This window comes from Pocillopora verrucosa, chromosome 6 (genome assembly GCF_036669915.1).
Source record: "Pocillopora verrucosa isolate sample1 chromosome 6, ASM3666991v2, whole genome shotgun sequence".
Taxonomy (NCBI): domain Eukaryota; kingdom Metazoa; phylum Cnidaria; class Anthozoa; order Scleractinia; family Pocilloporidae; genus Pocillopora; species Pocillopora verrucosa.
Window position 1 is genome coordinate 2,021,530 of NC_089317.1, and position 14,523 is coordinate 2,036,052.

The following is a 14,523-nucleotide window of genomic DNA, read 5'->3' on the forward strand; positions in this document are numbered from 1 at the left end:
GAAACTGCCATATAGAGTAAATAGGGAGATTAAAGTGTTTAGCGACTGGTTTGGATGCGTCCTTGTCATTTCTTTCGATGTCGTGAAGGTGTTCTCGGAATCGGTCATCTAGTCATCTGCATTCATATGATTGCACATATGGATGGTCATAATATATAGCACCAAATAACATGTTGCGTTGATTATAGTGGCACAAGATTCAGATGGAGTATTCTTATACGCTGAATTTTTAGGGTTCTGCTTTTTTCATTACAACCTAAATTCAAGATTCCTGTTATTTGCCGATTCGTTGTTTTTAATTCCCTCTTTACTTTCTGAGCCTAACAGGCTAAAGTCTTTCATATTTTAAACAAAATATTGCATTTTTGGCACTTAATTTACATCTATTGATGTCACAAAAAAGAGAGCCATTGTTCTTACTTTACATCTGCCGTCAGCATAAACAATAGTCAAACTTACTGTATTCTTTTTGTTTAAGCGCTTGATGCAGAATTATTGTTTGATAAAATGTCTTATCAGTATTTCTTTCGATTGAAATATGTAAAAATATTACATGGCCATTGCTAAACTTTTTCTGAGCTAAGTGCAGCTGTTCATGAACTGAAGTGGATCCGGGACTTGCGAGGAGGTAGTCAAAGTGAGGGCCGAACGCGGTCGTCTATAAGGGGGGAGGGTTATCTATATCTGTATCCACCACCGGAAATTATTTCCAAGCTAGTCTAAATCGACTGAAAAATATGCCGGTATTATCTCAGTTTCGTAAGTTTGCCGAACATTCTGAATACCTCCTAGATCCGCCACACACAAGTGCGTAACTTATTCGAAATAATTATTTATGTCTCTCTCCCCACCCCTCACCAACCATAAAATGTGCGGTCTCTGAAGATGAATTCAGTGTATTCGGGCGAATTTAATAATGAATAAGCTTATGTCAAGCGCTCTTTAATTTAACTGACTATAAGGTTGCGTATGTTCGTTTGACAGATAAAAAATATGTCAATAACAGCCTTCCTCCAAATAACTTTTTTCAGGTGTAAATGCCATGTTTAGTTAAAATGTCTTGAAGCATTAAACAGATAATTTGTTTCAGTTCTAACTAACGCCGAGTTGAAGCGATACTGGATGCTTTTGTCAAAAATTCAAATCCCAGAGATGAAGACATCTTCAATGTACGTACAGATGGCTTCGATGGTGTTTTGTGCTCGTGAATGACATCTACATATGACTTAAAAATTTCAATTTTTAGAATCGGAAAATATTGGGGCCACAACAGTTTCAACGCTCAGATCTCATGGCTGAAAACGTTTGCGACTATCTCAACGAATTTTTCTTTGGAACTTCTACGGATGTTGAAGATTTTCGTCCGGTACTCGTCGCTAGTTGTATCTTCAACAGCTTTTTGTCTTATACAACCATCATTTTGAACATTGTTACTATCCATGCGATAAGGAAAACCGCGTTGTTGCCAAAACCTTTGAGAACATTATTTCTGAGCCTGGCTGCCTCCGATGTTGGCGTTGGTCTGTTGGTCCAACCACTCTACATTTCTATTTTGGTCAGCTGGTTAAATCAAAAACGTATCGACTGCATTTCCTACAAGGGGTTGTACGTCGTTATCAATTTCTTTTGCGCATCTTCGTTCTTAAATGTTGTAACCATAAGTGTGGACAGGTTCTTAGCTGTTCACCTTCATCTCAGATATCAAGAGCTTGTGACTCACAAGCGCGTGATTGCAGCGGTAATATCAATATGGCTGTTTAGCGCAGTTATTTGTTCTGATCTCCTTTGGGATCCATTGGTTATCATTCATCAAGTCATAAGGTTGGTGATTATGACTGTTTGCTTCATTCTGGTAATAATTGTCTACTGGAGGATTTATATAGTCTTAAAGCGACACAAAAAGCAGATTCAAGACCTTCAAGTTCAAGAAGCAGAACAGGGAGTTCAAAATGGCGACTTATCAAACTTTTTGAAGCTTCGCAAGTCAGCTCTTGGAACATTCTGCTTATGTATTGTGTTTCTTCTTTGTTATTTGCCTTTATATATTCTTTTTTGTTTGTTTCTGGCTCGTCCTTCAAGTTTAATCTCTTTACACGAAGCTTCGCACTATATAAAGTCTCTGTTTTTCCTCAACTCATCTTTGAACCCTGTTATATACTGCTGGAAGATGGGACCCATTCGTCGCACCCTTATGGACATAATGCGAGGCATCGTCAATCGGTTCAGAGAATAACAGTTCGTTTCTGATGCCAATTCACAATGCATAAGATAAGAACCTTGGCCATCGTTAGCTTAAACTTGATTTGTCAACGACAACTGAGAGATCAAGAACTTTAACGGTTAGGAAAATTACACAATAGAGTACTACAAAGTCAAGCATAAGAAAGTATCAGTTGCTAGTTTCAAGCGCATTTTGTATTAGAAATTTATAAATAACCAGAAAGCTTCATGGTTACTTAAAATATGATTTTAAGGTAGTTTCAAGCGCATTTTGTATTAGAAATTTATAAATAACCAGAAAGCTTCCTGGTTACTTAAAATATAATTTTAAGGTTGTCATCAACTAATGTATGTATTTTTATTCTTCGATAGGATAATAGATTTATAACATTGTCAAGTGTATAGCTTGTGAATTAAATACAAACCTATTTTTAGGTCGCTTTATAGTGTAATAAGGGCCACGAGTTCATCAGTGTTTTTACTGCAGTTAAATAGAATCCTCTTTTAACAAAGCCGTTACTTACTCGCGATCACAGAATTCAGTTGTGCGGTTTCTGATATAAAGAATAAAATTAAGTCGACTGGACTTGATGGTTCTCCATTCTACCAAAATTCTTAATCTTGTCAATAGTAACCCGATTATTTATGTACTCAGGCAAAGAATGACGGTTATGCATTTCATACTAATTGCACAAAGTAAAAGGATCTCTACGCCTTTCACTCAGACGGTTGGTCCGTTTTGAAAAATTTAGTGCCAATTTTTACCTTTACCCTGCGCCAATCACCACTGTTCTCGTCTATCCTCATTTTTTTGTTGTTATCTTGAAATTTTTTTTAGTTTTTGTCTACCACAGCAAACAAATACTTGAAGGAGTTGTGGGTTGTGTGTGGGTTTATAGGCAGGAAGTGGAGCTACGCTAGCGGTGGGAATATGGTGACGAGAAAACAAGAATAAATTAGTTGAATGAAAAGCGCTCGTTGATACCGTGAGGATTAAGAGTGCCGATTTGGAAGATAAATTTTTTGTGCTAGTGTTTTGCGGCTTTCTGAAGTGCCTAAATTTAGGGAAAGGCCGGAACTGCCATGTGCTACATAGAATAAGTAGGGAGATTAAAGTGTTTAGCGACTGGTTTGGATGCGTCCTTGTCATTTCTTTGTATGTCGCGAAGGTGTTCTCGAAGTCGGTCACCTTGTCGCCAGCATTCATATGATTGTACATGTAGATGGTTGCATAATGCATAGCACCACATAACACTTTTCGTTTAGTATAACGGCACAAGATTCAGATAAGCGCTGAATTGTTTGGGTTCAATACAACCTGAATTCAACATTCCCTATTTACAATAGTGGACAAACTTTAACCAGCAGTTGATTTAGAGAGAAAAACTAAGAAAAATTATTTTGTCTATCTATCAGTAAAGTCGCGACTGGCTCTAATTGCTTCGGAGTAGCTGACAGATGGAGCAAAATTTTCGACCAATCACTTTACGATGTAAAGAGAAACTAATACAATCCTTGACTGTCTTTGACACCGCTCATTTGCAAACTACTCTTTACCTCTGGACGAAATAAATTTATAGTCCTGTCATTTGTCGATTCGTTGTTGTTCATTCCTTCTTTACTTTCTGAGCCTAACAGGCTAAAGTCTTTCATATTCTGAACACAATATTGCATTTTTCACACTTAATTTACATCTATTGATGTCACAAAAAAAACCATCTAACATATTTAATTTACGTCTGCCGTCAGCATAAACAATAGTCAAACTTCCTGTATTTAAGCGCTTGATGCAGAATTATTGTTTGATAAGTGTCTTATCTGTATTTTTTGCGGTTGAAATATATCAAAATATTACATGGCCATTGCTAAACTTTTTCTGAACTAAGTGCAGCTGTTCATGAACTGAAGTGGATCCGGGACTTGTGAGGAGGTGATTAAAGAAAGAGCCGAACGCGGTCGGCGTCTATAAGGGGGAAGGGCTATCTGTACTAATCCACAACCCGAAAATATTCCCAAGCTACTGTAAAACGACTGAAAAATATGTCGGTATTATCTCAGTTTAGTAAGTTTGCTTAACATTCTGATTACCTCTTAGATCCGTCACAAACAAGTGTGTAATTTATTCGTATTAATTATTCTGGTCTCTCTCCCCACCCCTCATCAACCATAAAATGTTCGGTCTCTGAAGATGTATTCAGTGTATTCAGGCAAATTTAATGACAAAAAACAAATGTCAAGCGTTTTTTAATTTAACTGACTATTATGTTTCGTATATTCATTTTGATAGATGAAATATATGTTTATGACAGCTTTCTTTCAAATAAATTTTTCAGATATATATCCCATGTTAGTTAGAATGTCTTGAAGCATTAAAACAAATAATTTTCTTTAGTTCTTACCAACGCCGAGATAAAGCGATACTCGATGCCTTTTTCAAAAATTCAAACGCCAGAGTTGAAGACATCCTGAATTTACATACAGATGGCTTCGATTGTGTTAAATGCTTGTGATTGACAGATACATATGACTTGAAATTTTCCGTTTCGAAGCCACAGTAATTTTAACGCTCAGTTGTCATGGCGGAAAACGTTTGCAACATTCTTAACGAGTTTTTTTTTGAAACCTCTAAGAATGTTAAAGATTCTCGTCCGGTACTTGTCGCTTATTGTGTCTTCCACTGCTTTTTGTGTTATACAACCATCATTTTGAACATCGTTACCATCCATGCGATAAAGAAAACCGTGTTGTTGCCAAAACCTTTGAGAACATTATTACTGAGCCTGGCTGCCTCCGATGTTGGCGTTGGTCTGTTGGTCCAACCGCTCTACATTTCTACTATGGTCAGCGGTTGGAAACGAAAACGTATCGACTGCATTTCCCACAAGGGGTTGTACGTCGTTATCAATTTCTTTTGCGCATCTTCACTCTTAAATGTTGTAACCATAAGTGTGGACAGGTTCTTAGGTGTTCACCTTCATCTCAGATATCAAGAGCTTGTGACTCACAAGCGCGTCATTGCCGCCGTCATATCAATATGGCTGTTAGGCGCAATTATTTCTTCTAGTGTCTTTTGGGTTCCATCGTTTTTCATCTTACGAGTCATAAGGGTCGTGAACATGACTGTTTGCCTCATTCTGGTGGTAATTGTCTACTGGAGGATTTATATAGTCTTAAGGCGACACAAAATCCAGATTGAAGGCCTTCAAATCCAAGAAGTACAACAGGGAGTTCAAAATGGCGACTTATCAAATTTTTTGAGGCTTAGAAAGTCAGCCCTTGGAACATTTTATGTATGTATTGTGTTCTTGATATGTTATTTGCCATACTATATTCTCCTTTTTTTTTACCTGGCCTATCCTTTAAGTCCAATCTCTTTAAACGAAGTTTGGCCCCATACAATGACTTTGGTTTTCCTCAACTCGTCTTTGAACCCTGTTATATACTGCTGGAAGATGGGACCCATTCGTCGCACTCTCATGGACATAATGCGAGGCATTGTCAATCGGTTCAGAGAATAGCATTTGTTATAAGTAATTTTTGTTGTAAATAGAAGCTTTCAGAAATCTCCAGACTGCTTAGTCATGGTGATATGCGTACCATAGAACTTTCTAATACATGTCGTCAAGTCACGCAATTATCACGTAATACTATTAAAATAGTTCTTTTGTAAGCTTTTGGAATGTTCCAGAACACTTTGTGAATGTATATAAAGACCTATTTATATAGTGGTAGTTGTTGTTTTTTTAGAAAGCTATACCGTAAGATGAACTTTAACGGTTAGGAAAACTACACAATGAGGTACTATAGAGACAAGCATAAAAAAGTATCAGTTGCTAGTTCCAAGCACATTTGTAAGAGAAATTTATTAATGACCATGCAGATGTCTTCCTCGGTACTTGAAATATAATTTCAAGGTTATGCCATTAGTTAATGTATGTATTTTTAATTGTCGAAGGGATTATAAATTTTTAACCTTGTGAAGTGTATAGCTCGTGAATTAAATACAAAACCGATTTTTAGGTCACTTTATAATGTAATAAGGGCCACGAGTTCATCAGTGTTTTTACTAAAGATAAATCTTTGAACAGAGCCTTTATTTACTTGCGATCACGCATAGACTTTCAGAATTAAGTTGTACGGTTTCTAATATAAAGAATAAAGTTAAGTCGAATAGACTTGATGGTTGTTCATTCGACAAAAAGTCTCAACATTAGCAATAGCAACCCCAAGTACTTATTTACTTAGGCAAAGACAGAAGGTTTGACATTTTATGCTAATTACACAAAGTACAAGGAGCTCTATGTCTTTTACTCAGACATTTAGTCCGTTTTGAAAAATTTAGTATTAATTTTCACATTTTTTTAATTGTACCTTGCACCAATCAATCAATGTTCTCGGCCATCCTTGCTTTTTTTTTGTGAGAAAAGACCTCAAATTCCATGACGTAGCTTCTCACTAACTTCAGTCGGCGGAAGACCAGTTGGCTATGTACAAACCATGACGTCAGACTCCAAACTCGCTCCCAGGAGGAGGCTGGCTAGAGTCAGGCCACAGACATCCGGATTGCAAATTAAGCGTTAAGGCCCACTTTAGTTCTCTCTGCCATTATAAGAGAAAATTAGTGATGCATAAAGTTAACGCACTTTTGGAAATTTTCACTAAAGTCAGTTGTTACAGATCGATCCACAGGGAACGTCCAAGTGGATCACTTTTGAAAGGTTTCGGCTACGCAGACGTTTTTGCACATAGATTGTGGCAAAGTTTAACATGGTTGCTGTGTAGCGGATGAAACTGTTGAAAACACAGTTTACGATAAAAAATGAGATTTTCAAACTCGGAGATTTTGGGGTAACTCTTGAGTAATATTCCACAGTTTGATTCAGCCATGATGATCTAGCGTTCAACTGCTTTCTTAGTAAGTGTGTTGGGACAAAGATTATCGCTCGAAAGAAAAAATTTCACTTGAAGGCTATTTTTGATACAAGGAGGTGGTCATTTGTGTCAATCGAGCTGAGAGAGATATTATGCAGAGATAATGGCGATTAATTAATGTCGACCCACAATATTAATGTCGTGTTAAACTGCCTGAAACTGGAAAAGAAGCTCCTCTGAGGTATACGGAATATCTTTTGACGAAAAAAACAGAACGAAGTATCTTTTTTCATATAAAATGATTCACAGAGGTATTGAAAATTATATATTGAAAAAAAAAAAAAAACACCCAAAGAGTACCTCAGCCAATCAAATGCAGCCATTTTAAAGTTATGATGCCCCTATGTTTATCAGTGATTTATCAGCTGTGCTATTACACTGTTAACAAAAAGAGCTCTGAAATCAGTTGAATTGAATGAGTTATATCCGCTTTTCTTTAGATTAACTTGTAATATACTCTTAACTTTTGTACTTAACTTGAAAACAGTTCCTGCTATCAATGACGTGGTGCGGCTTGGGGAATCAAGAGTACTCTTTAATATTACACTTCGTGGACACTAACTCGAAGGTAGATCTTATTATCTAGAAAGTTACAGGATAGAATGTCTTCGAAATTTCTCTTGATAAAATAATGAGGCGATGTACTTTGAGTGAAGTGAAGAGACTGCGAAATATTACCCTTCGTCGTACCGGTTTTGTGTCACGCTCGACGTATGAATTCGAAGTTGACAGCTGTTGTATTTTGTTTTAATTCTAGAGTTACTGACAATGCCATTTGCGTTGATTTGAATAATTGCATGCAGTCATATCACTTTTAGTATTCGTCAAATCTTCATGTTTGGTATTCAAATTAACGAAAAGGGCATCGTTATAAGAAACGCTCGAGAGATTAGAAAGAAAAGACAACAGCTGTTTACTTTAATAACATACTGAAAAAACCTGAGATAAGGAAAGAGAAGAAAAACTTTTCGTCACGTTTTTTCTTTTTTTCCAAAGAAGCCTCGTCATTTTATTTCAAGTCATTGTAGTTGCAAAGAGACTTGTCCTGTCCCCCCTCCCCCCGGGGAAAAAGTCGGAAAGCTTGCTACTCAAGCATAGTGATGACTTCTTTAAAAGTGCAAGCCTTAACTCTTTCTGTTTTTAACAGACCTCCTAGGTGCGCTGTTATTATCTCACGATTACTTCATACCGTTCAGTTGATGTTGTGATTTTCAGAGATGTCGCTCTATTGCAAGTTGGCCGCCTTCCAGTTCACCGAAAAGCTGCTCAAATGACCTGACGGGGGGATGGCGGTTTAACGATTGTCACAACTCCAATTTGAACCGGCAGTTCATGGGGAACACAAAAGCTTATAGTGGTATTGGCTGGGTTCGATTTAAACAAATCTTTTTTGCACAAATTTGTGAAGCAATTTTTATAAAGTATTTGTTACAAAAAATTGAAAGGCGTAACTGTTTCGTTCAGAAACATAAACATAAACCGTTATGCCCCGCTTTAGATAACTAAAATTATTATATCTCTCGGTTAGTAAGTGGGCTATGATTGGTCAATTTATTTCTGTCTATCACTCTACGGCCCGCTTAACTCAAAGGTTTGTGGTCAAAACCACCTTGAAGGATATAATGAACTGAAACGCATGAAAAAACTTCTCGGTGGCTTTCATTTGAATGGTCAAACGCTAGAGTTTCATCGATAGACTTTAGTGGTTCTTTATAAACAGTAAACATGGAAGTACTGTTAAGGCCAGAACCATAATTGTGCCGCATAATAAACTGTACCTCATTAAAGTAATACGCCGTAGCTTTCATTTAAATGGTCAAACACTAGATTGTCATCCACACCAAGCTAGAATCACCTGGGACAGTAGATTAAAAAAAAAAACTTAGCACCCTTCGTTTGAATGCGTCTTATTTACAGGCGTAATGATAGGAATCCCTTCTCACCTAATTGCAAACAGTGCCATTTGCATTTATATGATTGCACACACATATATATGGTTGCATAACATACAGAACCTCGTGACAACAGCCTTCGTCAAGTATAATGACACAAAATTCAAATGGAGTATTCTGACTTATCTACACAATTTCAGGGTTCTGCTTTTTCAATACAGCCTGAATTCAAGATTCTCTATTTGCAATAGTGGACAAACTTCAACCAGGAGATTATTTAGAGAGAAAAATTTAGGAGAATCATTTTGTTGATTTATTAACAAAGTGGCGACTGGCTTTAATTTGCTTCCGAGTAGCTGACAGATGGAGCAAAATTCTTGACTAATCACTTTACGATGTAAACCGAAACTACTATAATCCCTGACACCGCTCATTTGTAGACTTCTTTTAATTTCTCGACGAAATAAATTTATACTCCTGTCATTTGTCGATTCGATGTTTTTTTATTCTTTCTTTACTTACTGACGCTAACAGGCTAAAGTCTTCCATATGCAAACACAATATCGCATTTTCCACCTCTAATTTACATGTATTAATGTTACAAAAATACCAGCCCTCATTTTTAATTTACATCTGCCGCCAACATGAACAATAGCCAAACTTCCTTTATTCTTTTCGTTTAAGCGCTTAGTGCAGAATTATTCTTTGATAAAATGTCAAAATATTACCTGGCCTTTGCAAGACTTTTTCTGAGCTTAGTATTGTTTATGAGCTAAAGTGGATCCGGGACTTGTGAGGAGGTGATCAAAGTGAGAGCCGAACGCGGTCGTCTATGAGGGGGGAGAGAGGGCTATCTGGAAATAATCCACCACCTGAAAATACTCCTAAGAAGCTACTCTAAAACGACTGAAAAATATACCGGTATTATCTCAGTTAAGTAAATTTGCCCAACATTCTGTAAACCTCCAAGATCCGCCACAAACTAATGCGTTGTTTATTCGTATTAATTATTTGGGTCTCTCTCCCCACCCCTCATCAACCATAAAAAGCTCGGTCTCTGAAGATGTTTTCAGTGTATTCAGACGAATTTAATAATAAGGAAGTATATGTCAAACACTTTAATTTAACTGACTATAATGTTTCGTTATTCATTTTGATAGATGAAAAATATGTTAATGATAGCCTTCCTTCGAATAACTTTTTTCTGGTATAAATGCCATGTTTATTTAAAATGTCTTGAAGCATCAAACAAATGATTTGTTTTAGTTCTAACCAACGCCGAGTTAAAGCGGTACTGGGTGCTTTTTTCAAAAATTCAAATGCCGCAGAGTTGAAGACATCTTGAATGTACGTGCAGATGGCTTCGATTGTGTTCTATGCTTGTGACTGACAGCTACATATGACTAAAATTTTCCGTCTTAAAAACGGAAAATATCAGAGCCACTGTAGTTTTAGCGCTCAGTTGTCATGGAGGAAAACGTTTGCACCATTCTCAACAAGTCTTTCTATGGAACCTCCGCGGATGTTGAAGATTTTCGTCCGGCGCTTGTCGCTAACTGTGTCTTCAACAGCTTTATGTCTTATACAAACATCTTTTTGAACATTATTACCATCCATATTATAAGGAAAACTGCGTTGTTGCCAAAACCTTTGAGAACTTTATTACTAAGCCTGGCTGCCTCCGATGTTGGCGCTGGTTTGTTGGTTCAACCTTTCTACATATATACTTTGGTCAGCCGGTTAAAACAGAAACGTATCGACTGCATTTCCTACAAGGGATTGTTGGCCGCAATCACTTTCTTTTGTACATCCTCGCTCTTAAATATAGTAACTATAAGTGTGGACAGGTTCTTAGCCGTTCATCTTCATCTCAGATATCAAGAGCTTGTGACTCACAAGCGCGTCATTGCAGCGGTGATATTAATATGGCTGTTTAGCGCAGTCATTTCTTCTAGTATCTTTTGGGATCCATTGCTTATCAGCTCAGAAGTCATTGGGGTGGTGATTATGACTGTTTCCTTCATTCTGATAGTAATTGTGTACTGGAGGATTTATAGAGTCTTAAAGCGACACAAAATCCAGATTGAAAGCTTTCAAATCCAAGAAGTACAACAGGGAGTTCAAAATGGCGACTTACCAAACTTTTTGAAGCTTCGAAAGTCAGCTCTTGGAACACTTTTTGTATGTATTTTGTTCTTGATTTGTTATTTGCCTTGCAATTTTCTCCATTTTTTACTCCTGGCTCGCCCTATAAGTCTAATCTCTTTATATGAAACTCGGTTCTATGTACTGACTTTATTTTTCCTCAACTCGTCTTTGAAACCTCTTATATACTGCTGGAAGATGGGACCCATTCGTCGCACACTCATAGACATAATGCGAGGCATCGTCAATCGGTTCAGAGAATAGCATTGGCTGGGTTCGTTTCTGATGCCAATTCACAATGCATGGAATAAGAACTTCGATCATGGTAAAATCAAACTTGATTTGTCGAAAGTACTTAAGGAAAACTGAGGGAGGACGAACTTTAAATAACGGTTAGGAAAATTACACAATGGAGTACTACAGAGTCAAACATGAGAAAGTATCGGTTACTAGTTTCAAGAACATTTGTGTAAGACATTTAAAAATAACCAGAAAGCTTCCTCTCTACTCTAAATATGATTTTAAGGTTGTTAATTAATTATATTTTTACTTGGCGATAGGATCGTAAACTTTTAACCATGTTGAGTGTATAGCTTATGAATTAAATACAAAACCGATTTTTAGGTCGCTTTAATAAGGGTCCCAAACTCATCAGTGTTTTAACTACAATTAAATGTAACCCTCTCCGAATAAAGCCGCTACTTGCTTGCGATCACACACAGACTTCCAGAATTTAGTTTGGCATTTTCTGATGTAAAGAATAATATTAAGTCGACTAGACTTGACGGTTCTCCGTTCGACTAAACGTCTCAACCTTGTCAATAGTAACCCGGGCACTCACTTACCTACTTAGGGAAAGACAGAAGGTTATACATTGTATGCTAGTAACAAAAAGTATAAGGAGCTCTACCCCTTTTATTCAGACGGTTAGTCCGTTTTTTTTAAAAAGTTATCACCAATTTCATCTTTTTAATTGTACCCCGCGGCAATCACCGCTGTTCTTGTCTATCCTCGGTTTTTTTTTTTGGTATATTGAAACTTTTTTCAGTGTTTGACTAGCCCAGCAAACAAACACTTAGCTGAAGAGACCTCAAATTAGAAAACGTTGCTTTTTAATAACTCCAGTCGGTGGAAGACCAGTTGGCTATGAACAAAGCATGACGTCAGACTCCAACCTCGCTCCCATGAGGAGGCTGGCTAGCATCTGGATTGCGAATCACGTGCTCAGATCCACTTTATCTCTCTCTGCCATTATAAGAAAAATTTGTGATGCATAAAGTTAACGCTCTTATAGAAATTGTAACGAAAGTCAGTTGTCACTAATCGATCGACAAGGAACGCCCAGATTCCTCAGATCTCCCTGTACAGATCCAACACAAGGCGAAGAACAATTTATTTTAGAAAAGTCAAAGTTTGGAATTCCTTAGGCATGTCACTCAAGTGGAAAAGGACATTGACAGAATTCAAACGCTGCTTATAAAATAATTTATTTTAACCTTTTGAGAGATCATTTAATTTCTTATTTCATATTAATTTTGGCATTTATTTGTATGTATGTATGTATATATATATATATACATACATGTATATATAGGTAATTTAGTGCTAACAAGGGAGTTGAAAACATAGATTAATCACTTTTTTCAATACAACCTGAATTCAACATTTTCTATATGCGACAATGGACAAACTTTAACCAGCAGATTATTTAGAGAAAAAAATTAAGGAAAGTCATTTTGTTTATTTATTAGTAAAGTCGCGACTGGCTCTAATTGCTTTGGGGTAGCTAACAGATGGAGCGAAACTCTTGACCAATCACTTTACGATGTAAAGTGAAACTAATACAATTCCTGACTGTTTTTGACACCGCTCATTTGCAAACTACTCTTTACCTCTGGACGAAATAAATTTATGGTCCTGTTATTTGCCGACTTGTGTTTTTTTATTCGTTCTTTACTTTCTGACCCTAATAGGCTATCTATTGATGTCACAAAAAAGTCAGCCATCAATTTACAACTGCCGTCAGCATAAACAATAGTCAAACTTCCTGAATTCCTTTTGTTTGAGCGCTTAATGCAGAATTATTGTTTGATAAAATGTCTTATCTGTATTTCTTTTGGTTGAAATATGTAAAAGTATTACATGGTCATTACTAAACTTTTTCTGAGCTAAGTGTAGCTGTTTATGAACTGAAGTGGATCCGGGACTTGTGAGGAGATTGTCGAAGTGAGAGCCGAACGCGGTCGTCTATAGGGGGTGAGGGCTATCTGAAATGATCCACCACCTGAAAATATTCCCAAGCTACTCTAAAACGACTGAAAAATATGCCGGTATTATCTCAGTTTAGTGAGGTTGCGAACATTTTTATTACCTCTTAGATCTGCCGCAAACGAGTGCGTAATTCATTCGTAATAATTATTTGGGTCTCTCTCCCCACCCCTCACCAACCATAAAATATTCGGTCTCTGAAGATGAATTCAGTGTATCCAGGCGAATTTAATAATGAAGAAACATATGTCAAGCACTCTTTCATTTAACTGACTATAATGTTTCCTTTATTTATTTGATATTGAAAAATATGTTAATGACAGCCTTCCTTCGAAATGCCATGTTTAGTTAAAATGTCTAGAAACATCAAACAGATAATTTGTTTGAGTTCTAACCAACGCCGAGTTAAAGCGGTACTCTTTACTTTCAAAAATGCAAATTCCGCAGAGTTGAAGACATCTTGAATGTACGTGCAGATGGCTTCGATTGTGTTCTATCCTCGTAACTGACAGCTACATATGACTTCAAATTTTCCGTTTTAGAACCGGAAAATATAAGCTCGGCTCTCATGGCGGAAAACGTTTGCGACCTTCTCAACAAGTCTTTCTTTGGAACCTCTGCGGGTGTTGAAGATTTTCGTCCGGCACTTGTCGCTCCTGGTGTCTTCAACAGCTGTTTGTCTTATACAACCATCATTTTGAACATCGTTACCATCCATGCGATAAGGAAAACCGCGTTGTTGCCAAAACCTTTGAGAACATTATTACTAAGCCTGGCTGTCTCCGATGTTGGGGTTGGTTTGTTGGTCCAACCACTCTACATTTCTACTTTGGTCAGCTGGTTAACACAAAAACGTATCGACTGCACTTCCTACAAGGGATTGCTCGCCGTCATCGCTTTCTTTTGTATATCCTCGCTCTTGAATGTTGTAACCATAACTGTGGATAGGTTCTTAGCTGTTCATCTTCATCTAAGGTATCAAGAACGTGTGACCCACAAGCGCGTCATTGCAGCGGTGATATCAATATGGCTGTTTAGCGCAATTACTTCTTTTGGTGTCCTTTGG